Consider the following 26,528-nt stretch of genomic DNA (forward strand, 5'->3'; position numbering starts at 1 on the left):
ACTAGTAACTGAATGTCTAGTGATCAATATATCACAAGTTTTGCATTTTTTACAGAACATTTTGAGATCGAGCATATGAAATCTGAAAAGGAAGTAAGAGGGCAAGACAATAGGGAGGGGCCAAGGGTATATATCAAAACAACTAACTTTTCTAAAAAAGAAGTCTCTCCATGAATAAACATTTGGATACATAATTTTAAAGGCTGTGATCCGAAATACACACGTTAGTATACATCATGAGGGGATTTAATATCTGGAGAGGCTCTAGCTTCCTAAAGTCGACAACAGCAACATTTACTCGTTTGGATTCTCATCTGGGAACGCTCAAGGCCAGTTTATAATTTGATATTGACCTTAAATCAGCTGCAATTTAAACGAATATGGATGAAAAGTAAAAGGAAGGATTCGCAATTCACCCCAATTCCAATATTTTACGAACTTTTCGGCAAAGAAAGGCAATCTCAAAAGTCGGGCAGTGTATCATAAACGTATCGTTGATGAACTGGCACAGCTAAATTTCTGCGCCTGTATTTTCATTGAAATGTAACAAACAACAGTGTTTTTCCTACATGGAAACAATGGAAGTTGCTTTATGTGCATCCTGGTGAAGGCGCTGAAATTGCAAGGAGATACTTTCAATAGAAATATAAGGATGACGTCACAAGTCCCTCTCATTTACGTCTATATGAGAATGAAGTAGCCTACTAGTAGTCATGTACAATGATCCAGACAATGTAATTCTCCGTATACCTGGTCGGGATATAGGGCTCACGGCGTTTGTGATAGGTCGACAGTGAATGTTTACACCTCCTATGCACCCACCACTGGTATATCCAGGGGTCCGTATTTGCCCAACTCGCTATTTGTATTCCTTGTGGGATTGATGAACTAGATTGATAACTTTTCTTCGCCTTTTCATGTACAATTGTAAATATACGTTGCACATTACATCTTGCTGTGATTCGCAAGTGTATGATAGAGTATGATCGATGTTGATCAATAGTGTACAAACGATGGCTAATGATTAATCATATATTGACAAGGGAATTAAACCCTCTGATGTGAATTCACTCATATGTCAATATCATGCATTAAAGGTTATCACAACGGCACCCACGTTGCGACTCGGATATACTCTCTGGCGGGTGTGACTGCCTCCTGAACTTTGTCCCACAGGCGCTGGAACTTCTTGTACCTAATTATAATTTATTTCAGAATAGAAAGATAGGATATGAATGAAGACTTTGTTAAAGATAAATAAGCGAGTGAAGAATATTTAATGAGTGTGTCTGATCATGACACGTACAAAGAGTTGAATGAAGATAGTGTGTGTGTGTGCGCGCGCGCGCGCGCGTGTGTGTGTAACTGTGAAGATGACGGCACAAGCCCAATAGTTTTTTCTCAGTCAAGAAAACAAAAGAATTGACATTATATCGAAAAAATTATAATTGAACAGATTTCTGAAGTACATCCCTGTGGCCAATAACTTTTTTCTTCAGAAGTGAGTGCCGCACCCAAATGAAAAAGTCAGTAAGATTAGAGTGTGTATAGATCAAAATGGTTGTGTCGTTGAACGCACTGTGAGTGTGCTGTTGGTACGGGGCCTAAGGGTCATTGTAAACATATGTATGCTGTACATTTAGCAATGTGTAAATTTTGGTCAAAGAAATATTAATTGAAGAAACGTAATCAAGAAATTCAACAATTCCACCAATATAAGTCATTTTCTAAGAGTCCCATCAAAACTATAGATTTGCCACTTGCTAGACAAGGCATCAATGTTCTTAAATTTGATCCCAAACCTACTAAATTAGGAAAAATGCACATGTTACAATGATTATTTTAGAAATACATGGATTTATTATGTTCCAATCAATCGTATTTCTATGTTTCAGTTATTTACTCCAGTAAACTATTTGCAATTAAGCTTGATCACGACTAATCATTTGAAAAACTTTCTGACAATTGGCTTCGAGAACAAAAACAACAAACAAATATTAGCAGTAGAGAAATGTTTTCCTCAGACAAACAATCTTTGGGTCAATAAAAAAAACCCAAACAATATGGCTTTCTGAGAATGTAAAAAATTACATTCCTCAAAATTTTGTCGAATATGCAAATGTACAAATAGACAGATAAAGGTAAATTGGAAAATCTCTAACAATTGTCCATGGTATTAAATCATCTCCCATAATTCATGGTAAGAAGTATGAGTCTGTTGCTCTCTAGAAATCTTGTGAGGTAACAGGTGACGTCTCCAGGTATTGTGGAACTTTTGTTGGCAAAACATGTCCATTTTTCGCAGCCAGTTCAGACGATATTGTAGGACAAGATAAACTTGTAGAAGTCCGTTGTCCTTTTTCTTCTAAAACTCAACTTGATATAACACAAATAGTTCTTTATTTGAAAGTTATTAATGGTCAAACTAAAGTAGAGCCAACACATGATTACAATTCATCTGTTCAGGGGCAGTTATTTTGTTTGAAAAGAAAACGTGGTATGTTGTGGTTTATACGTTTCAAGATATCAAGGTATTTCAAATTGAGAGGGAAAGGGTGTTTATAGAGGAGATGTTAGAAAAACTTGAGCATATATTCAGTCACATTTCAAGAATGCTGTTTTAGAAAGGTTTTGCTTAGAGCAGTACAGACATTTTACATTTTGATAAGAAAAGATTAGCCAAAAATAGAAATTATGAATCATGAAAGGTGAAGATAACGAACAGTGATCAATCTGAATACTCCTACTGCCAATGTAAAATAGATAGTTGGGCAAACACGGACCCCTGGACACACCAGAGGTGTGATCAGGTGCCAAGGAGGAGTAAGTATCCCCTGTCGACCGGTCACATCCTCCGTGAGCCCTATATCCTGATCAGGTAAACGGAATTATCCGCAGTCAAAATTAGTGTGCCAAGAACGGCTTAACATCCAGCATTTATTCAATGGAATTATCGAGGTTTTAAAGCATATTTCAATCATTCGGAACTATAAACCGGTAGCCATATATTTACAAGGAACACAGATGAAAGATACAGATAAGATAGTATAAAAAACATACTATGTATAGCCGTTACTCTCAAGCAAACAGACCCTCTGCCCAAATAAATTTGAAAACAAATCTTCAAGCAATAGCAATCCGTCTTTCTCTTGTTAAAGCAATTACTCTTTGTTTTGTATATATTTCTCCGAACTATCAACTACGACCTTGGGAACTTTTAGACTTCCAGCATTTCTTATAACCCGTTATGAGGTATGTTATATGTTAACATGTTTATTCGAACAACACAATACACTAGTTCTACGTGTGCACAATATACAGTATGGCACTAAATACGGTTACATGTACATTACGTAACCTCCCCCTTTCTTTAAAATGAAAGAATATTGTCTAGAATCAAAAACAATTAAATTCAGAAGTTAATACAATACTTCATGACACAATGGACTTTTACAAAATAGATAAATGGACAATCACCATTCTCCTGCATGACATTTGGGACAAAAATTATTTTTATGGACAATCAATGAAAGTTAATTCAATTCAAAACATTTAGAAATGTATCATTTCAAAATATAATTAAAAAAATGCAAATCTTGTAGAGGGAGAATATCAACATTCAATGTATCATCAAATTAATTAATGATAATTATACAAAACAGTACATGTATACTACAGAAATATATGACAAAGAATGAGTCACATATATGAAAAGTCTAGGTCATCACATAGTCCTTAAACTTTGTTGGTAGTTTCACGTTCGCGAATTGCTGCGCGCTTTGGTGGGAGTCTGCAACGCATTATTACTGCCTATGGCGCGAGATGTACTGATCTCTTTTGGGGATTCTGAAGCAATTTCCGTTTCGAACCAATAGGCTTGTTCACACTTTCAATGTTGGGTCTTCCAGTAGTACTTATAAAAGGGTCATCATACGACTGGTAAGACTCTGATCCGTTCGCATCGTGAGTTTCTGCAGTTGGTCCTATGTATATGCGGTTTCTACGGTATGACTTCCCATCACTGTCAATGATGTATGATCGGTTTCCAAGCGATTCGGAACATGTGCCAAATTTCATCAAGTAAATCTGATATGTACACTATATTCTTCTCATATCAAATGCCAATAGAATTTATGACTTAATTCCCTGGTGTCCTTGTGAGCTGTTGAAGGGTGTTGCAAAGTTTGTCCCCATATTGTAATAGACTCGCACCCGGACAATTGTTAGAAATTTTCCATAAATATGTCATTATTGGAATATTCAACTACTTCAGTAATGCATTGATATGATTTAAATGGCAGGGACGTTTATATCCCGATGGATAGGTTCATTAGCTGTTTTTAAAAACCAACTTAAAACATATCCTTTTAAACTTGCATTTAATCCGTAAATCGGTATTTATGTATACAGTTTTAGTATTATTTTATGCCTTTTTCTATGTATTTATTGTTCTTTGTTTTAGTTTGTTTTTTATTGTTTTACATATATCAAAGCATTTTAGGGTAATTGTCTTAGTTAGATAAAGCGCTAAATAATAATTTTACGCTTTGAGACGACCCTGACATCTGTTTCAAACGACATTACAACGGGCAGTGAGGTGGGGGAAATCTCAAAAGACATTCTTTTAAAAACAAAGTAAAATATTCAAAGATCAATACAGGATCTAAAATCGCTTTCATTGTTCCATAAACGTTTCCTGAAAAGAGTGATGCACTCCCAGTGCGAACCGCTGACAATGTACATTCCATCAGGCGATTCCAGTGAAGGCTGAAGTACAAATACATATAAAAAATACACACACTGCTGGCAAGCATATGGAGGGATACGAATGTTGAAAAGGAAAGTATGCGTTGTCAAGGACGATAAATCCAAAAGTTGGTTTATGTTTTCCAAATAAAAATTCTAGAAAAATACTCATTACCCTCCCGTTATGATCTTCGTATATTCTGATTTATAATTGTTGAAATCATATTGCATTGTGTGTTGAATTTCTTACCGGTCAACTGCCTTTTCAATTTGAAATAAATAATTTATTTCTAAGATTTAATCAGATCCGCAGTACTTTTCAAATTTTTAGATATTTCTTTGGTAGACGTTAAAAACCCATTATGGTGCATTGAGGGTATGCTTTGCAATAAATCGATTTGCAAGACCAACCCATCTGTCCCTTATATATATATATATATATATATATATATATATATATATATATAAAGCATTAATGCTTTTCTACGGGATAAATGGAAAATAGTTTAGTGAATTTATAACGTATGTATTGTTCTCATATTAAGTCTTTTAAATATATGCAAAACTTTTTTCCATTTCATTGTAAAGTATATTTTTCATTAAGAAAACACACTTGATCCGCCACTTACTGTAAACGATATGTGCCGGACAATCATGATGACAAGTGCATCGTGATTAAATTTCTCAAATACCAGCTTACATTAATAACAAAAAAGTTTAATGTTAAGTTTTTGTGTAGTGCTATACTTCCGTGCATTTTAGAAACATTAATTATTTTATTCTCATGGTATTTTGAAGGATTGCGATAATTTGTTGTTTAGGTGTGATGTCACAATACACATTCCTGTATATATTAGGATATGCCTCCATACTGAAACCATAAGGTAAGGTTTGGGACATTTTGACTTGTAGCGAACAAAGTCATGTTGCATATCAGTATGTTCTGCTGGAATTTATCCTTTAATTTTTTTTTTCATTGTGATGTCATAAAGTGCGAAGTACATTGAGGTATATCAAGAGTTATCTCATTGTTGTTGCAAACCTTACCTTACTGTATATAAAATTTAGCAATCAACCATCTATCATAAAGATAGTAGCATTTATGACGTGACTGTTTTGCAATATTTCAATTATCCTGTGTGGAACAATCAGATTGTGTGATGCAACACAATTGTAAACGGAGCGTTACTTAATAGCAGGTTTTCATGGAAGATGAATTTGGATTTATTTGCCCACCACCTCCCCATGTATTTCTGCTAGTTTAATTTTACCTTATCGGATGGAATACTTTGTAATTGGACACTTGTATAAAAGATTTGCAGACACGCAACCTGCCTACCTTAATTGTTTATAACAGACCGTTTCTTTAGAATATGTCACTCAAATGACTCGTGTATTTATAGTGAAAAGGGGCGGAGTTTAGTCTTGATTCAATTTGTATTGCGAGTAGAAGTTAACGCACCAATAATCCTCAAAAGGCTCAAAACTCAAAATATTGATGCAGTAAATAATTTTCTGCACTTTTCTCGATTCATTGCAAGACACCGGTTGTTATTGTCTAAACTTTTTATACTAAAAATTGAGCTTAGTGTGTTTGTTGAGATAAATAGAGGAAAAAACGGGGGAAAACCTGACCACTACACACTAGGTAAGTACACTTGGAAAAGAAATACTGAGATAAAACTTTCACACACACACACACACACACACACACACACACACACACACACACACACACACACACTCCTACTTTTTTTTAATCATTGGGGGCGACATCAAAAGATCGATGTCGGATAAAAATCTAAATTCAGATAAGAGGAAGGGGGATGAAATATCTTGTAAGTTTCTGTCATCCAACATTGATTATACTTTAGTGGAAAAAGACAAGCGACTGTTAAAAACCACATAATGATATTACATTTTATTGAAAATTTTTAAAATAATTTTAATGTACATTTTCATTTGTGAATAAATAGTAGAAAAGGTATGCAAAGTTTTATTTATCGTATGTTTTACTTGTTAATCGATTATGTTTCAACATTCATTACATTTAGTTTTAAAGGGGATTTGAGGGGGGGGGGGGGGTCTTGGTGAGAACTATTTGAATTTTTTTTTGTAAGACATTGAACTTTTGATCTCGCCTCTTAGTTAGGTGCTTTCATGCTAGTTGGATTTCAACCAATTGAAGGCTCAAATTTGGCCCATTTTCAGAAGTTGGTAATTATCTATAAAGTATGAAATTTCTATATATAGTAATTATATCCTTGTATCACGTTAGCCCGGCTCATAAGTCCTTAAATCTTTCAGTTTATGATACAAGCACCAAACTTGGTACACGAGGTTCTAGTCCAATACACTTTGAAAAAAGCACGTTAGCCACTCAAAAAAATTCTGGTTTTTTTTTAAACTGATCCCGATTCAGAAAGTTTCTTACAAACAGCAATAACGCTCGATTTGGGTAACTTCAACATCTCACTAATCTTTCTCCGGCTGTATCCACCCTGCAATAACTCCACAATGACCTTTTTAACTTCTAACCCCATCTCTTTTCCTCTCCGACCCATCTTTGAATAATTTGTAATTTTTCCCTTTTGTTTGTAAACAGCAAACGATAACTAGGTACCACATGACGTATCATGTGGCCAATTTCTAATTTTACAAAAAACTTCTACTTCCTGACATTCCAAAAACAGCAGGGCAAGGTCATTTCCTTCTTGCTTTCGCTTTTAAACGTAAACACACCGCCATTGTGACCGACTACTTTTTGCACGTGTCTGTATAATTGTTTTCTTGAAATGTTTGGACAAACAATACCTTCGGCTTTATATTTGCTTACAGCTGCATCAACAGGCTGCGCTGACACTTCTAGCACTCTGTCATATGGAATACTAAGGCCATGGTCATGAAGCATTTCGATAAGCTTTTTTTTTCTTCTTGTTTTCGAATACACAGACATTCCAAGAAATACTGGAAATGGTGTTTCGCGAAATTTAGAATGTCGGTGTATTTTTAGTTTCCTCCTTTTGTTTGGCATAACAGTTATACTGCAGCAGCTGTGAATGGACAAATTAGTTTTGTAGATACCAAATATAAGTTGTGATTTGATATCCGCACCGTGTTGAATCATGCATACAAAGAGAAGAAGAGATGGAATAGGATTTTCAACAGTTATCATTGAAAGTTCCATCAAACGTTCATTTGTGATCCATCATGCACCTATGTAAGATCTTTGCTGCTTTTGAGACATCAATTGCTTCTAAATAACCAAAGGCCTCTGACAATGCTATTCCAATATCTGTTTTGAATGTTATTAGTACATCTCTACCTTTTTTTATGGGATTCGAGTTCCGAAATTTCTGCTAAAATTTGTTCTTTTAGTCTAGCTGAGTTAACATCGGGATTTTTATTCCCAGTTGTTGCAATGGTTGGCAGTAAATGTTTACTAAATCTGCCAACTGAAAGACTATCTGGTCCTTCCATGTTCGTTTTAGTCTCGATGACACATGTCAGCAGCTCTGAGAAAACTATAGGATACGCTTCCTTTTCTGCCGCTGTTTCATCTTGGTGATTTGCTCTTCTTGTCAAATATTTTCTTTCTCGATTGTAGAGAGCTGTCAAACAGGAACTGTGATATTTCAACTCCTGTGTAATGATATCCCCTCCACTTAGTGTTGCAAGCAATTTACCATCATTCAAAGTTTGAGCACACTCGTTAAGCCTTTAGTCTAATTGCATTGTCATTGCACATCTCAGCTCAGAAACCGGATCTTCTCTTTCACAAAGAAAAGATGCTTTATTTTCTATGTTTATTCTTCTACTATTTGAAGGGATCTGAGATTGGCCCTCTGTAACGCCTGACCATTTCCTTGATCTCTCAAGTTTGCTGTTGCTGAACGACTTTGATGGTATTTTGCATCATGCATTCGCAAGGTTCTTCAAACCCTTCTTCATCATCTAACCTTTTCAGATTTAGCATGATTGGCATCTGGTTTATTTTCGTAAACAGAGGAACATTCCTAGCTATCAAAGCATAACCATCTTGGTCTTCGATGGTTTCATACCGCGATGATGGTGATTTCTACTCTTCGCCTTTATCTGACTGACAAAGGCAACATTTGCTCCAGTCTGTAGTAGGCGAAGATACCAGAGGTGATGTGTCTGACATTTCTGATACTAGCTCGTATTTTAATAAAGTCACAGATTTTTTCGCTGTGTTTGTTCGCTATAATTTTCTCAGATAATTTAAGGCCGAGAGTTTAACCTTTCACCACCTGAAATTATCTACATGTAAAGCACATTATTGTATTGGATACAACTAGAATCGACCTAATTTTTGTTCCTCTACCTCTCGCCCGATCGTTCATCCAGTGTCATTTAAATCCCGTGCGATCTATACACCATCCGGATATTTATAGCCCCATTATCCTTGGCTCGGCTCTCCCGCCCTGGCACATCCTGTCAATTCAAGTGCGGCTATCTCACATTTAACTGTATAACTTTATACGATATATAGTTAAAGGGGCTTGCTTGATAGCATTTGGGACACTGATACGCATTTATTACATATTAGATGACACTGAGCCCCGTACTGAGTTACACAGCAGTGGTGTCACCACCCAGATAGCATGACTACGTTGGGCCAACATCGGTAAATGGTTGTATGGTGAGCGTGGGGTAGACAACGTTGGGACAACATTGGGCCAATGTTACCATGCCAATCTTTTCAACCATGATGAAATTTCTATGTTGGCCCAACGCTGGTCCAACGTAAATCAACTCTTATTTGCTTTATTTTCCAAGATGTTGGGATTCTGAAGTTGGCCCAATGTTAGTTCAACGTTTGTAATGCATCCTCAACAAAGATGTTTAATTAAGCTGGTAATAGTACGTTGGCCCAGTGTTGGCCCGATGTTAGCATGGTTCTTTTATATATCGTGTTTCAAGTTGGGGTGATTACATTGGTCCAATGTTGGCCCAACAGTTGTACTGCGAACTAAATACAAGCTGGGGAGCATTACGTTAGGCCAACGTTGGTTCCACGTTTGTAAACTTTCTATCTTGATATGTGTTGCAAGATATTTGATTGCATATCATTAAAGAATGCTGAATTTAAGAGACAGGTTATGAAATAGTTAGAGGACATTCTTTGTCCATGCTGATTGCATGTAATTGGATGACTGCATCCATTTATATTTGTTGTTAAGAACAACACATCAGTAAGTTTTGTTTGTTCTATTCTTTGAATTTAAGCGGGTGTATGATTATTTATTTAGTTTTAAAATCCTAAGCTCAAACTTTTAATTCAATCTTGCATGTATGACTTAATTCATGAGTGTTGCTTTAGAAGACTGGATAAAAGTTTTCTTATAATAATATAAGTTCCCCGGGACAGGATATGAACGTAAAACCCAACCAGTTTTATAATTACATTGAAACAAAGGTCAGGCGAGTTGCTAAAACTGGGGAGTCACAGCGATTAAAACACCAAGCTGTGGGATGAGCCGTCAAATTCAATTGATCAACTCAATATGCAGAGCAAGTGAGAAGTGGGAGTTTAAAATTTTGAATTATTCAACTGTTACATGCAGCTGCTTCTTAAAAGAGATGTAAGTATGAATATTTTTATAATCATCTTTAATATATTTAAAATTTACTGTATAAATTGTGCCCATTCTTATCATGTTTATGATCAATGGCACTTGGAAGTTAATGTAAATATAAGTAACTCCCCTCCTAATGCTAGGTGCCTGTATTATTTGGTTGTTGCTCTGCTGTTTTCAATTGTTTTGTACATTTATAATAAATACTGCTTATACATTTATTATTTTCTACATGTATCTAACGGTCTTTCAGTTAACTATTATAAATATACCTTTGTGATTTAAAGCTTGGAAAACTTATATGCATCAGAAGCGCTAATGTTCAAACATGTGTTCGAAGATTACTGCCCTTTTTGATGGCGACAACCTTAGTGCTCAATGGAATTGGAGTGGGAAAGGAACAAACAGAGGGCTGTCAAATCTAGAATTAAGAGACATAATACACTGTAAGTAAGTTACAGAGCATTGAACATCTTTCTCTCAGCTTGTCTCCTACTGTTTATTGTATACATGATCATGTTTTTTGATAAAGATACTAAGGTATATCGATCGATATGCACCTGTAATATACGTTATTGTCTTTAAAAGACCTAATCATATGATCCATATGTTGGATTCTGTACCAGTTACCAAAGTATTTGTATTTTTAATCAGAGGCTGTCAGGATAAAAAAATATGTAGTGGTGTAACTGACAATGAAATCGCCAAAGATCGAGATGAGGGAGGCGACAAAGGGAGGAAAAAGAACGAGCGGAAAAGGCAACAGAGTGACAGTGAGGAAGTGAGCCAGGATTAAAAACTTTTAAATCATTATTTTTCAGAAATGTCTACCATTCTCTATTTCAAACCTATGTTGTAACTTTTGACAATTTAATTCATATAAAAAATCATTTTACAGCGAATCATTTGTAATGTTTTCTTTCTAAATGTATGCATTAATAATGAATGCAGGTCAAAATGTGCATTGTACTTTTTTCAAACAATCATGAGAAAAGTCAATATATTAAAGTATAATTTACAATTGTATTTTCAACAAGTATTCATTCAATTTGGTTTGATAAATGTAAGTTACTAGTATAGCCAACAATATTGACCAACAAAAAAGAAGCTTTAGATCAATAACCGCCAATATCCGACCCACCCTTTCAAACAATTAAGGGCCAACATTGGGCCAACCTATAACCAACCAGTCTATTCGTCGGCTGTTAGTTGGCTTACAATATTATCTACGTTGGCCCAACAATAATGCCATCATTTCAACAAGGGGCCAACATTGGGCCAACCAAAACAACCAACTACCAATATTGGCTGTAAGTTGGCTTACAATTATACTTACATTGGCCCAACAGTATGCCAACATGTTGGACCAACGTTGGGTCGATGAGCAAAATGACCGTGGGACATAGGACTACCAACAGTGGCCCAACGTTGTAAAAAAAAAATGGGCCAACGTTGGCCCGACGTTGTCTTGCTATCTGGGCAATGTGTCCTGGTTGTGCTTTGACTTCCACTCATTTAAACAGTAAAAACAACATGCTTGCCCATTAAAATTAAGAGTGTTTTTGCTTTAAGTGAAAAGAATCATGAAACAGTTATGAATGCATCGGTTAGTAACAATGTAGTGATGCTACCCTAAAGCTCATGAAGCTAATCATTAGAAAATGTAGAAATAATAAGCTTTTCTCCGCCATATTGGAAAATAGCAGCCATTTTAGAAGTTTCGGTTGGCTAACGTGCTTTTTGAAACCTGGGTACTAGGAGACTCTGCATGCAAATTTTGGTGCTTGTATCATAAACTGAAAGATTTTTTCATATACAGAAATAGAGTGCCAGACTACGTATATGTTTTGTGATATGAAGTAGCAAATTTTGCATGTTTTGCGAGTGCAAGATTTAACGTTGTGTCTTGGATCTGTGTCTGATGACGTTTTCTCAATTCTTATACAGAAAAAAATAGTTCAATATACCTTGTTAATAAAAATGATTTTGAATTTTTAAAAAGTTATTGACACACACAAAATCATTTCAATACAATTACAGAAATATCATAATCGAATACTCTTTACAAATAATGTGTATTTAAAGCAATCACAGCCAGCAAATCCCTTGTTTAAAAGCTACAAGATTAGATTTGAATTAATTACATTACATAAGTGTATTCTATTGTACAAAACGTTTTATGGTATGAGCTCTTAATATGTATGGGATTTGTTATTCCCCCATACTCATTCCCTGCGTTCCGAATTAGATAATAATTTTCGTTGACCAAAACATCGAATAATCTTGTTAAAAAACCAACTTCAATATTCAGGCATGAAATGAACTACCATTAGATATAAAAGCATCACCATCTCTTACCGTTTTTAGAAGAAATGTGGACAAATTCATAATGTAACGTGTAGCGGTCACCCAGCCAAGTGCTGATCACACTCGCCGTTGGTTAACTTGCATGATCAAGAGAGAGACTCTACCGCATCACTAGAAAAGCTAGCTCTCTAGCGAGGCAGCATAAGTTCCTTCTTATACTGTCCGCTACAATAATTAGCCGTCGATATTTTCAGATAAGTGTTCTGTATACATGTATGTATGTGAAAATATATGTATGTATTTTCGAACCCCCCTTCTTTTGTTCCTTCGTGCACTACACTTAACTATTATATACCTAAGACCTCCATACTTGTCTGAAATACCACTTTGTTATACACTGCATATAATTACGGAATCTATCTTTATTCATACTGCGAAGAAGACAAGCAAAACCAGTTTAAACTTTATTTGGCGAGTACATGTATTGGCCGTGACATGAAGCAAGAATTTGTGGGATGCCATTCAATAACAATTCATATGGGCAAACCCACACAAAATGCAACATCAACACAAAATGCAACATCAATCAACAAGTTCAGAATTGACCATCCCGGGTCAACCGTGGGTGGTTATCTTTGATTGCAGTACGTATCGCTTTGTGTATATTGTTTGTATTTCAGAAGGCCCCGGGTATGGTGTCCGGATAGGGCCATTTGCAAAAGCGTGACTGTGCGTTAGTCACAACACGCCGTCACGCCAACAAGCAACACGCCTTCGCGCTCTCACGCCAACAAGCAACGTACCATCATATTTATTTAAAAACTGTACCGTGTACTTATTTTGTTGACGTAACACCATTGACGTATGTACATGTACTTGGAAAAGTTTTGGTTGCAAGTTTTTGAAATCGTATCAATGACAGTGGACTGATATTACTTTGATTGAGATAAAACAGAGATTGTAGTGAACAAAATGTTTGTTATTGGACTAATGTTTTTAAATTCAATTTTCACGTGCTTTCTTGGATATTGGAGGGGAGAAGGAATAGGACTTCAATTTCCTGCGAGAAACTTTGATGAATATACATGGCAAATATGTTCATATTGGTTAATGTTTGGAATGGGTGAAGAGAAGAGAGGGTGGCCTGTTGAATACTTCCTTCCTGCAGCTGGTCGAGCTGTTGGGCCCTTTATGTATGGCCCTCCAGGCCGGACTGGTTCCTTGTTGACAATAATTGTTGACATCTCTCATTGTTCACCTTTCTGATCGCAATTTCGGAATATCTATTTAAGGTGTGTACATTTCTATGAAATGTGACTTGCATTATATCCGTGGGTGTCAGTCTCCCGTAACTGTACACAGTCTTTTCTGGTACTTGTTTAGGCCTAAATTAAAATCTATCGCTTTCAGATTCATACATCTTATCATATTTCGAATAGAGTTGAATGATAAACTAATTAATCAAATTAATAAATTGTTTATACTTTATTTTTATTTAAAAAACAAAACATTTTACGTTTCTTTGCCCTTGTATCCAATAAATAAACATGAAAGCAAACTAGGAATGATTAATCGGGGACGATCTCAAAATTAGTTCGGACCGGAAGTGCTACATCAAACTAGCGATATGCACCACGTGAATGAGATATATGTATACAGGTACTGGAAGCTTAAAACGAACAGTATGAATCTTGAAAAAGTACAACTTCTTCCTGTTTATTTATCCATTCTCTTTCATTTTTGATATTTTTTACTTCCCCATTTTCGGGAATTGATTTTATCAACTCCTTTATGCAATCACTCGGCTCAAAGTGATGTGGGCCTTATCACTTTTTACTAACAGATGCAGATGTAATGTTCAGTGCTAGCAGCAAGTTTACATATTACGCATTTAAATACATAATTTCGGTAAAATTGACCTTTCTACCGTCGGTCAAGTGAATGTGTAAATTGAAGAATGACCAAAATATCACTAGAGATACAATCTAATGTCAACAGCGATATTTCACACTATTCGAAAATTCCTACACGCAGACAGAATATCATCGTTCATAAGATATAGTACAGGTAAAAAAACATGGGCCCCGCGGACTGAAAATCCACACTCTAGCATGGGCCTAGATAAATGTCAGCGTGTTTGAAATTGCGGTTTCTGCGTATTCTATAGCAGTTGTGTGGATCTTTCAAATGCAAAGATACATTTTATACATGTACACACGTGTTCACAATCGGGAAATCAAACGATCCGCAATGATCGTATCTTCGCTAGCCAAGGGTTTACGATATGTTCCGCTTCTCTACAAACCCTTTGCAGATTTAGTGCGATTTTCGTAGCTTTGAGTGGCACCCTCTAGCGGATGGTGAAAACAACCCTGTTTGGATTACATCATGCTTATCCAATGAAAATGCGTGTTTCAGTTACTGTTTAAATGTTGTTTGGAAATGGCTGCGCTCGTTGTTTAGAAATGGCTGCGCTCAGAGAGGAACGCAATGTGGTGTGCAAATCATTCAAAATATTAATAATAGATTTAACTATCTCTTAATTGTATACTTGAAAAAGAAATTAATGAGAATATTATTTAGAAAATAAACATGTGTGAACCCATGAAATATATGTAGGCGTTGAGTCTACGTTTAAAAATAACCCCACGTGTGTAAGGTGAATTCCAAATTGAGGAAAGTAGCTCTGACGCAACTGTCTAAATCTGGGATAGATAGAACATAAAACAACGAATTACAAGAGATGTTTGATATCAAACTTATGGTATGGTACTGTAATATATAAAATGCACTTCTTTACGCAGATACGAATCTGAACTGCGCACGTGGCATCATTGGTTTGGATATATAATGGATACACGGCCGAGTGACAGTTGTAGGTATTTAAATTCCTTTGTTTTGCACGTGATCTAATGTAACACGTTATCTGATTGAGCAGTGGACTTTCCCTGTGTCCAATCATATGCTGAAAGTTGAGGCTACGGAAATCGCACTAAATCTGCCAAGGGTTTGTAGAGAAGGCTGCGGATCGTAAACCCTTGGCTAGCGAAGATGCAATGATCGTAGCGTCAACTGATTTGTGTTAGCATAAGATTGAAGCGAACCGAGAATATCGTGAATCGTTACATTCAATGTTAGAGTGGCTGCATTCATTGTCCACTTTAATGATAAAACTTTTGAGTTCGACAGTAAATCCATTTTAATCATTTTAGTATGGAAACAACCAGTCATGCAGTTCAAAGTTTCAGTTGTAAATATCGATTGGGGAAAAAATAAGAAAAAATGTGTTGTTTTCAAGAAAATTTGACATGTTTGAAAATGAAACAACACGCAAAAGAATTTTAGGGTTTTTAATACACATTTTTGACACACATTTTCTTGTGGGCTGCAAATAAGTTCATAATAAGCAACATGCAAACGTCGGCGGATAAAGCAGGTGGACCGCGTGTGTAACAATAGAAAGTAGAAAATCGCTACATGTAGTGAATACAATGTCAGTTTAGTTTTCCTTTGCTAAATATATAGATTAAATGATTTTATTGTTTTTAGATTCACAATGGAGAAATAAGTTTACATAATATCTGGTTAATTAATATTCTATGGGACTTTATGTACACTACTCATTGCGTAGAATTAATCACACTCACATTCTATATGTACTGCTCTGTCGATTCACATATATACAAAGTTGAACCCTTTATTTAGAAAAATTATTTTCTTGATATTCTGTTTATCATGTTGAATGATGTAAAAAAAAAAAAAAAAGAAACTTTTAAAGTATGGCTATATGCATCATTTACTGAAAGTTTAGTTCTCCTATAAAGTAATTAATTTACCACATTTTAAGATACAAATTGAAAATCTTTCTACGAAGTAAATAGATGAAAATATATTGTCATAGTCAACTCGTATTTATCCCAAGACGAGGTCTTTCATGCAAATACCATCAACAATTGGTTTCACGAAAAAAAAAGTAATTAAAGAGAATATCGTTAATCATAAACATGGACGAAGACCAAGTAAAGGTGTTGAACCTGGCCAAAGAGACCATAATTTCATTATAACTGGTCAAGCCGGTTGTGGAGACTTAGATATCCACAAATATGATTAAAACCTCCAGAGCGTTTCACGAATTGGTAGGTAATTGTTCATGCAAATCCGAAATAACCATGAAAGCACAATTGACAATGTTCCATGTATAACATTCGTTTTTCGAAAGGTGTGACTCTATATAAACAAGTCCTAGTTTCTGGCATCATGTCATTACTTCACAAAATATTCATTATTCACACCCTTCCACCCATTTGCCATAACGATCCGGTGGCTTTTTGCAATCTTGCAGACCTTCTGTACCCAGACTGAGGTTGTTTAATCTGCGTTGGTTCTGTTTGATTTCCTGACGTATCTTCTGTTGCCTCTTCTGGTCCTGCACAGTAATCAATTCCAGATAAAGGATCCTATCCCAGTGATCTACCATTATCAATCACTAGAGATTCATTCATAAGCACGTGTGAATTATCAGTAACATTGTCGTTATTTTAAAAAAATCAGTCTTTGACACTTTAGACTGAATCTTTCTTCATATGGCGATTCTTTCATCTCTCCCCCGAATCCAATGATGAAGGTGAAGAGGACTGGAAAGCGTCATAGTGGATCGCTTATATACTCCTGATTCCTCTCTATTTTCGTTTTCTTCTTTGCTGGAACCTCTATCATATCCACCTTTAAAACCAGAATATGACAATGACATATTTCTAAGTAAAGTTCGTATTCTGCCTCCAGTCTCACCTTTTACTTTGAATACAGGCAATCCTAGTATTTGCTACAAAACTACATAAACCCCCTCATCCCATCTATATGTTAGTTTGATTTTACCATTCAACCCAACATTCTTCACCAAAACCATATCTCCTACCTCTAACTTAACATCTTTAACCCTGGCATCATATTTGACCTTGTTTTTGTTCGCAATTTTCTTTGACTCTGCTGAATCAATCTTATGTCTCTAAACGATTCTATAATTTATTGGCATAGGCATTGTGGGTTTGGTATCCCTCATTTCCAGAATCCTATTCTAAAAACAGTCTACTAGCAGTCTGGGGTTCCATTCAAACATCAAATATTGCGGTGCATATCCATTTGAGTCTTTGTAGCAATGTATGCTTGAACCAACCGAACAACATAGGATTTCCAGTCTGCTTTCTGGTCCTTTTCTAAAGTACTCAGCATCTCTATTAGAGTTTTGTTGAAACGTTCGGTGGACCCATTTCCCATAGGATGTACTCGTTTTATTGATGCCTACCGTCTTACACAGCTCTTTTGAGACTCTGGACTCAAAGTTTCTACCTTGGTCACTATGCAATTTTTCTGGAAACCCATAATGTAAAAACTTTTTATAGAGGGCTTTAGAGTTTATCATAGCTGTCTGATTCTTGCAGGGAATAGCTTGAGAACATCTAGTGAAATTGTTAGTTATAATCAAAATATTCTCAAATCCACCCTTGGATCTCTCAAGACTCAGAAAGTCTATACACACCAATTCCATTCGTTGTGTACTTTCAATAGGAAAGAATTCAGTTATCAGAATTCAGCTTGACAGGTGTCTTGCATCTGATGCATTGAGGGCATTTTTCAATTCTCTCATTGACGTCTTCCTCTAAAGAAGTCCAGAAATATCCCTGATTTGTAAGCCACAGAGTTTTCTCTTTTCCTGGGTGACCTGTATCCCCATGGATACATAAAAATGCTACTTGCCTATATACATCTGGGGGTCTACAAGATCGTTCCTCTTTTCCCCATCTATCAGTGTAATTCTATACAAAACTCCTTCAACTGTAACTTTCTCCACTCTCTAAAATATATCTGTACTTCTGATGATTCCCGCTTCTTGTTCCACTTATTTGGTCTAAACCCCTCGTTCTTCAGCCCAATAACGCTACTAATGGTTTTATCATTTTGTTACTCAACTTGCCAGTCTACTTGACTACACTGAACAGCCCCCCCCCCTCTCTCTCTCTCTATTCCACATCTCCATGCATCTGTCCAGACCTATACGAGATGGAAACTTCCAACTTGGCTATATAGAGCACATATGTAAGTGGATTGTTGTCCGTGACTACTTGTTTGGTTGAGTGGTTAGAGCATCGCTCTCAAAATCACACCGCCTCTCACCTCTGGTCGGCGTGAGTTCGAATCCTGCTCGCGTCGGTAAGTGTGAAAGTTTCACAGTTTATTTTTCGGAAGGTCGGTGGTCTCTTCACAGGTACATTGTATCTGGGTTCTCTCGTCCGCCAATAAAAACTGGGCGCCACCAGATAACTGAAAAATTGTTAAGTGTGGCGGAAAACAGCAAAATCAAATCAAATCAAATCCGTGACTACTTGGAATCGAGTCTCATAAAGATATGCATGAAACTTGTCACAAACGGACCACATTAGTGCTAAAATCTCTAATTTATGAACAGGATAATTCTTTTCGCCCCTCTACTGACATAAGCAATTACCCTTTTCTTTCTCTGCTGGAATTGATACAGTACTGTCCGTAATCCTTTATTGCTAGCGTCTGTATTTACTATAAATGGCAATTTGTAGTTTGCATTGAGTATTTGAACAAATCAAAACATCGTCCAGACAAATAAGACATTTCCTTTCCTTCAAATGCATATCCCCCATGTACTTTTCAATGAGCCTCTGGAATGTTGCTGGAGTATTATTGAGACCAAAGCTCAGTCTGTTACATTCATAAAAACCCAAGTTACCTACCGAAAATTCAGTCTTATGCTTGTCTTTTGCGTCTATTTCAACTTGCTAGTACGCCGATATCATGCCGAATTTGCTGAAAAACTTCATACCGTATAACGGATCGATCACGTCATCGAATCGTGGTAGCATATAGCAATCTTTCCGATTTTTATAATTAAAAAATCACATGTCAAAACAAAGTCTCAATGACGCATCTAACTGCCAACAAAGTAATACATTGGAGGAATAGTTACTGTTCGATTCTCTTATCACTCCTGCATCTAAAATTCCCTTTATATGTTGTATAACTTCTTCATACATTCCCCGCCGTAAAATGGCTGACATATTGCCAAAAAAGGCGTAAAACAATAACCAATCAATCATTCAATCTGTTCTGTACTCAACTCAATAGAATCAACCTTGACTCCTTGTTCAATGGGGTCACTCATTTCATTCTTGGAGTGTAGTGCAGTTACTGTATCAATATTTACAATCTTAACCTCTTGGATATCACAGAGGACAGTGCCATGCTTGATCGATATGGGTTTGGCAGATAGATTGCATATCTTAACCTGCACTGTGGACTTGGTAGTAAGTGCAGACAACTTAACTACTCTAGGACAAACTATGGACTTACATGTAACATCATGATCAGAATTGTCAGTCACCATTGTCAGATCATCCTCTCTAGGTACACCTTTGCATGCCCCTTAATAACAACAATTCATTTGGTTCAACAATAAATGTTTTTGTACACCTCATACCGTCTAAAGCTATTTTTCGAGCATTGGGCATCTGATAAGTACAAGTACAATCACTTAAGAACTCTCTACAAATTCTAAGTACAGTGGTATCAATGATTACACGGCAGTTTTTGTTGAACTTTGTCTTGTATTATCAATACAGGGACAAATATCTCTGAATTCATACGTGGAACCAACAAAGTACATTCAATATATCCTCTGTATTCTAGTATTGAAACATCTGTAATAGTCACCTGTAAACCTTAGTTTGACACCTCTTTCAATTCAGGTTGTTTTGCAAACAATTATAACATGACATAGACAGTGTAGATACCATTGATCCACTGTCAATAAGAAATTTGAACCTCAACAATGCCTTCATTTGACTCAACTATCAATTTACAATTTAACGTTTTGGTCTGTGTAAAATCTGTGGTCCCTGGTCGGTTCCCATCAGAGACCTCTACTCTTTTGGGTTACCAGAATTGTTTCTGGTCTCCTGTCATTGACATTTACCCTTATTGTCATGAAATGTTTCTTTTTACTGTTTGTAACCTTTCTTATATCCCCTACCTTTGTAACCACCTCTTCCTTGACCATTCTCTGAGAACTTCTGGGTACCTGACATAGTTTTGTCTAGTGTCTCTAATATTTTGTTGAACTTGTCTTTAATCTTACCATCAAGTTTCTGTTCTAATTCATCCATTCTTTTGCTCTGCTTTGTTTCCTAGTCACCATCCCCTGTTGACATCCAGTGCTGATGTACAGGCTTCTCTGTCTGACTGCTAATAGAAATATCCTTCTCCACACGCCTTATTTCAAGCAAAAACTTATCATGATTCTTGATATAATCATATTTGTGTCTGATTTGCCCTTTTCATTTTTCTGAACTTCAAGAAGTCCAAAACTTGTGTTTGATTAAATTATTTTTGGATGCTTGATCCCTATAACAAATAAAATAGCATTTTGTAACATTGTTTCCAACCTACAACCAAATAAAGTTACATGCTCACCAGGTACTTGATATGTACTGAAAAATTCTTGCGTGGTCATGACATTAGTCGAAATTGTACCGAACAAAATGTCTAATTTTGAGAGCATTTTCTAAACATTAGCTCTCTCACCGAGCGGTATCAGCATTGTTTTTGCTGTTCCCCTTAACGAGTGTCGGATACTTTGTATCAATAATTTTTCTAATATCAGGGTCACCAAGCAGGCACTGTACCTCATAACGCCACTCTTTATTGGAAATATCCCCTTTCTGAGATGGGCCATCCCCTAAAAATTGTGGAATTCTTGGGACATTTTGATTTGATCAGCAATAGAAGTATTTATCGACATCCTTGACCAACTTTAAACTCAACAAAAACCAACCAAACCACTGAATCAACTGTCCAACTCAATTCACAACCGTGCCCTGGAAAACACACTTGAACCACACTGCAAATAGAGACATCAACTTCACTGGTATACCATCATTGATATATCTTTGGTATGGCATTAGCTTTCGTCCTCCTCACCGGCCGGGAATTTAATCAAGGGAATTCTGCAATGAATCCTCAGTGCTTGGTTTTCTAGTTTCTTTTAAACGTGGGCGCCAATTGTAAGCAGATGATAGAGCCCAGTTAGTCTGAGGGCTATACATTTTATCAAAACTATTACATGAAAACTGAAATAAAATTATCAGAAAAACTTTCCAAATATGGCAATGAATATTAGAATTACATATGATTTAAGCTATCATGAATAACTACCAAACACTGGTACATATCGAGGGGTATTTGCCAGAACGTCGTAAGTGCATATTTTGAGTTTTTGAGAAAAATGCATTTAAAGGTTTTGATAACCTGTATTTTTTAAACTGTAACACGTGTACACAACCTTAACACATATAACATTGGATATGATTGATTACATATATGTAAGAAAAATCATTTCTAGATATGCATCATAAAGGCCAGTTTTGGTCATTTTAATCATTTACGTCCTACTGGCATAACACACATTCAAGTATAAATGCTGTGCTAGATTGTTGTATGTGCACTTGATATGTTTTGGCACACCAACTTTAGCCTTACAGTATCGTATATGAATGATGTTAAACGCACTTATGCCTATTTGGCATATTAAAAATAATTCAAAATAATTCATTGAAAAAATCATGAATGCCAAAATGGAATATAACCATGCAGTATAAGGGCCACATACACATTGTTTCACAAATTTACATTCAACTGTTCTTTGTCAAGTCACCAAATCATTCAATATCGGAGTCTTTATCATTTTCTGTTTGGTCTGGCACCGGAAGAATATCTTTATAACTACAGTTTGATGGTAACGATTCGTAAAAACCGTGACAATCTGTTGGTATTATGCCCTCTGAACACAACGACAAAATATCTTTTTTCTTCATTTCAGAAATTGCTATTTTTTCTGTGTAGCAATAAGGAATGTTTTGATTGATGGCAAATGATCCTCCGCGTTTTGAAGTTTGTTTAAGCTTGATTTGGTGAAATTCGTCTTCATCAAAATCGTATTTGAAGTAAATTGATGTAGTATCTCATTTCCTGTACTGAAACCATTTTATTTTCAACCACTGAACTTTCATACCATTCGTGGCCACTGGATTTGACGGCAAGAACTGCTGTGTGATTGGCTTGAAATTGAGAAAATCTGAGAATTTCAAAGGAATAACAGTATATGGCTTTTTACGTCTAGCCATTCTTATCACTGTGTCCCACTGTGATGGTAAGAAAACAGACGTACTCTTCTTTGCTCGTTCAACAGCAGAATGTATAGAATCGCATTCCATTTGCGAATGACCAGATTCAAGAAATGTTTGATCAACAACTGAAATATTAGGAATTGTACGTACAGCATCCAAAAGTGCAATGCTCATAAACCTGTTTCAATTTTGGCCTCCGCAAGAATCCGAATAAAGACATACGTGAGATATTTGTGACGATAGAGACTTGAGGTAAAGCTGTAAACAAGTTGCTATTTCACAGGACCCTCTTTTCCCTTCTGTTTCGTTCCATAGAAAACAACTGGCATTACCATCTTTTAAGCTGTATACAGACAAATTGTAACAGCATAATCTTTTTTGTAATAAACCTGACTTACAAGGGAATATGGAACTTGTAAAACCGTTTCCATATCAAAGGTAGCCGTATGATAACTTTCTTTTTCCTTAGAGAATTGTTTGTCTAATTCCTTTTCTGCTCTGGCACGAATTTTACGTTGAATATGTATATCAAATAGTTGTTGCTGTTGATTGGAAATAGTGTCTGCTTCACGCGCTTGTTGATACGCATTGCATGTTTGGCATTTATCTTTTTTTGGAACATGAAACGATAGATTGTACTCACTATTGAAAATATTTCTGTACTTGGCATGGGAGAAACATTTTGTTTTCAATGATTTGCATTGTTCCTTGTAGAGTGAATACATTTTGCTTATATTTAAGTCGCAACCAAGAAATTGTCGTGTTGTATCCTTTCTAGTGTAGTTGGCCTCCACAACTGGGAATGATTCAATGTGTTGCCTCACAAACTGAATGGTTTCTTTCGGTGTTTTGTTGTGTGGGGAATGTCTTCCTCGTTTATCTTTTTCCTTGAACATGCCGGCAATTTTTGCCTCTCATTGCAGATTCCACAACTCTTTCTCCTAGATCGAGTGTTTTCAGAAGAAAAAAAAAGATTTGCAAACTCGAACTTTAGATCCTTCAATTTCAAAATAAAATTCCCTTGAACACTTTTTTCTATATTTTGAATCAACAGAGATTCTGGCAGGACTCTTTTGTATGATGTGACTACACAGAAAATCCTTTTGTCGTTCATAGGAAGAAAGAGAGTACAAAGAATGAAATATCTCTCCTCTATGCTTTTTACATACCTTCAAAGAACATTTGAACCTGCACTTAGAACAGTCTATGTCCTTAACCGATTTTGCTGCTACCGTTTTTCCACCTGAACTCAAGCAAGTTTTAAGGTTTTTCGAATATTCTTTTTCCAGAGATGCGGGTTCGCTTTTCTCTTCCTGGTTTTCAGCTTTTTCGTGGGACTGCGAAATTTTGCTTGCTTGCGTGGTGTGATATCTCTCTCAACATTCTTAATGGGACTTGTTTCCTCTTCAGAACCCTGACAAGTGCGTTGAATGCATGCGTCGTAATGTTCAAATCCTCTCAGTGATATAAATGCCAAATGGATATTTTCATCGAACTGAACTTCTTTAAGTGTTGGTTTAATATTTAAAACAGGTTTTGCCCTATTGCTTGAGAATATTGTGATTTCACGTCCAAGTATATTTGCAACTGACAATGGAAGAACATCTGCTAGTTCCACTAACCACTGTCCATTTCCCCTTAAAATTTCAACTTGTTTCTGGTAATTTAGTTTTGCGTCATCTTTGGTGTTATTTCCATTTGTTAGAAAGTTTGCATATTCTTTGTAATTTTCTAAAAGATGATCGCATGTCATTTGTCTCAAATCGCATACTGACTTCTTTTCTTTTAAATAATGACTTGCTGCTGCAAAGAAACAATTTCCATCTCCTTTAATTTCAATTCTCTTAAACCCATTGCTAACCAGTAATGCTTTTAACGTTTTGTCATGGTAACGTTGTACAATTTCCTTAGCTTTATGTTGGCGAAGACTTTCGGACTTTGCCTTTTGAAGAAGAGTATGTAATGAATTTTTTGTGAAGTTGACTGATTTTCCAGGTCTTCCTGGGACATTTCTTTTCTTTCTACTAAGGTTTGTTGGCTTTTTTCTCCAAGACTTTTCTCTATTATCATGAATGTGTACTTCTGATATAACTCCCTGTTTCCTTTTCAGTTTGGGTTTCAGTGTTCTTACATTTAATTCAAATTCTGAATCAGATGAATCTAAATCTCCTTTTTCTAATTTAAAGTTAGGGTCTTTTGCTGAATCATCACCCAGCCCACTTTCTCTGTCTTGTAAATTTAGTTGTTGTTTTTCACTGTGTTTTCTATTCTTTTTAGTAAAAGTCTTTGCTAGTGGTAGGTCATAATCACTATCTGAGTCAGATAGTTTTGACTGGTGGAACATAGCATCACTTCTATGTGATGAGAAAAGAGATTTTCTTATCTTTTCCCTCACCTTCATTCTTTTAGCTAACGGTACATCATAATCACTGTCAGAATCAGATACAACATGGTCTCGCTTCCCACTTTTAATTGTTTTCTTTCTTTTATTGAAACTATTTTGATCATTTTTTCTCTCAGGTTTTTCCGTATCTGTTTCAGTTTTATCTGCAACAGTTTGGTTCTGGAATTCTATATTTTCCTCCTCAGAGATATGCTTCTTAGATGAAGGTGTATATGCATTTGCTCCATTTTTGATTGCAATTTGGATATCTTCATTAGTTGAATCTAATTTATTGCTTTCTTCCTCACACTCAGAAACAGTTTGTGTCTTAGTACCATGTTCTGAGAATTCACCAGCATCTGAAAATTGCTTTGACTCATCTACTTCAGTTGCATTTGTATTTCCTGTTTCAGTTGTTGTCGTCTCCCCATTATTTTCATCAGAAGAAAACTTACTATCCATTAACTTGGAAATTTCATTCCAGTCATCAGAATGTAGAGAATTCATTATACACTAAAAGTATGCAGGACACTTGGTTCTGAAAAGTATAAAAGAAAACCTTAATGAACTATAGCTATATGAACAGATTACACACATAATATTGCATTGACCATGTTATTTCAAAATTATCAGAAGAGTAATAATACTTACTATTCAGGACTGTGTGCATTATATTCCAGGGTAATCAGACAAGTTGCCTTCTTGATGTCGCATGCAACCGATGATGTTTGAAATGCAGCGAATGTATTACTCAGAAAAAAATCTAACCTCAGCATACGTTTCTAACATTGATTTATTGTTTCCGTGTCGCCCAATTAGTTTTCAATTTTGCTGGCACTAATCATTGTTTATAAAATAAAAATGTCAGCCTCTAATAAGAATTGGTGATTCTGCACATGAGTTGCTCTGACTCTGATATCAAATTTCAATTACCACAAAACTCTGCTGCCAGGAGGTCGTAAGTGCACATACCTCAAATTTCCACACATATTATACTATATACCTTGTTATTCTTAAATGTTGTAAGTGTACTTGCTACATTCTGGCTCATAAAACTGGGATAAAACTAACATGAAAGTTTTGTGCCAAAATGTCGCTTTTACGGCCTTTTGGCTCTATCATATTTTCACTTACGACATTCTGGCACACGCTCTTGCATTTCAAAATCACTTAAGACATAAGGTCATGAATGAATAACTTGTTGGTTTTACAAGGTTCAAGTGCCATTGTTAAACTGAAATGTAGAGCATCATTTTAGCTACTTATTTTTCTGAAAATCTCAAT

At 35.8% G+C, this 26,528-nt stretch overlaps 1 protein-coding gene across 3 annotated transcripts in view; it reads left to right on the forward strand.

Moving 5' to 3' along the window:
- Window positions 1–26,528, forward strand: part of LOC130050758 (beta-1,4-N-acetylgalactosaminyltransferase bre-4-like) — a 51,064-nt gene that overhangs the window by 4,555 nt on the left and 19,981 nt on the right. Inside the window, exon 1 of one of the 3 annotated variants that reach the window (XM_056151210.1) lies at window positions 6,228–6,394. The exons of 1 other annotated variant lie outside the window; for it this stretch is intronic. The gene's annotated coding sequence lies outside the window, so the exon portion shown is untranslated. Of the gene's footprint in view, window positions 1–6,227; window positions 6,395–26,528 lie in introns of those variants that run through there. One more of the 3 variants, XM_056151208.1, reaches the window with a different exon arrangement.

This window comes from Ostrea edulis, chromosome 10, assembly GCF_947568905.1.
Source record: "Ostrea edulis chromosome 10, xbOstEdul1.1, whole genome shotgun sequence".
NCBI classification, from domain to species: Eukaryota; Metazoa; Mollusca; class Bivalvia; order Ostreida; family Ostreidae; genus Ostrea; species Ostrea edulis.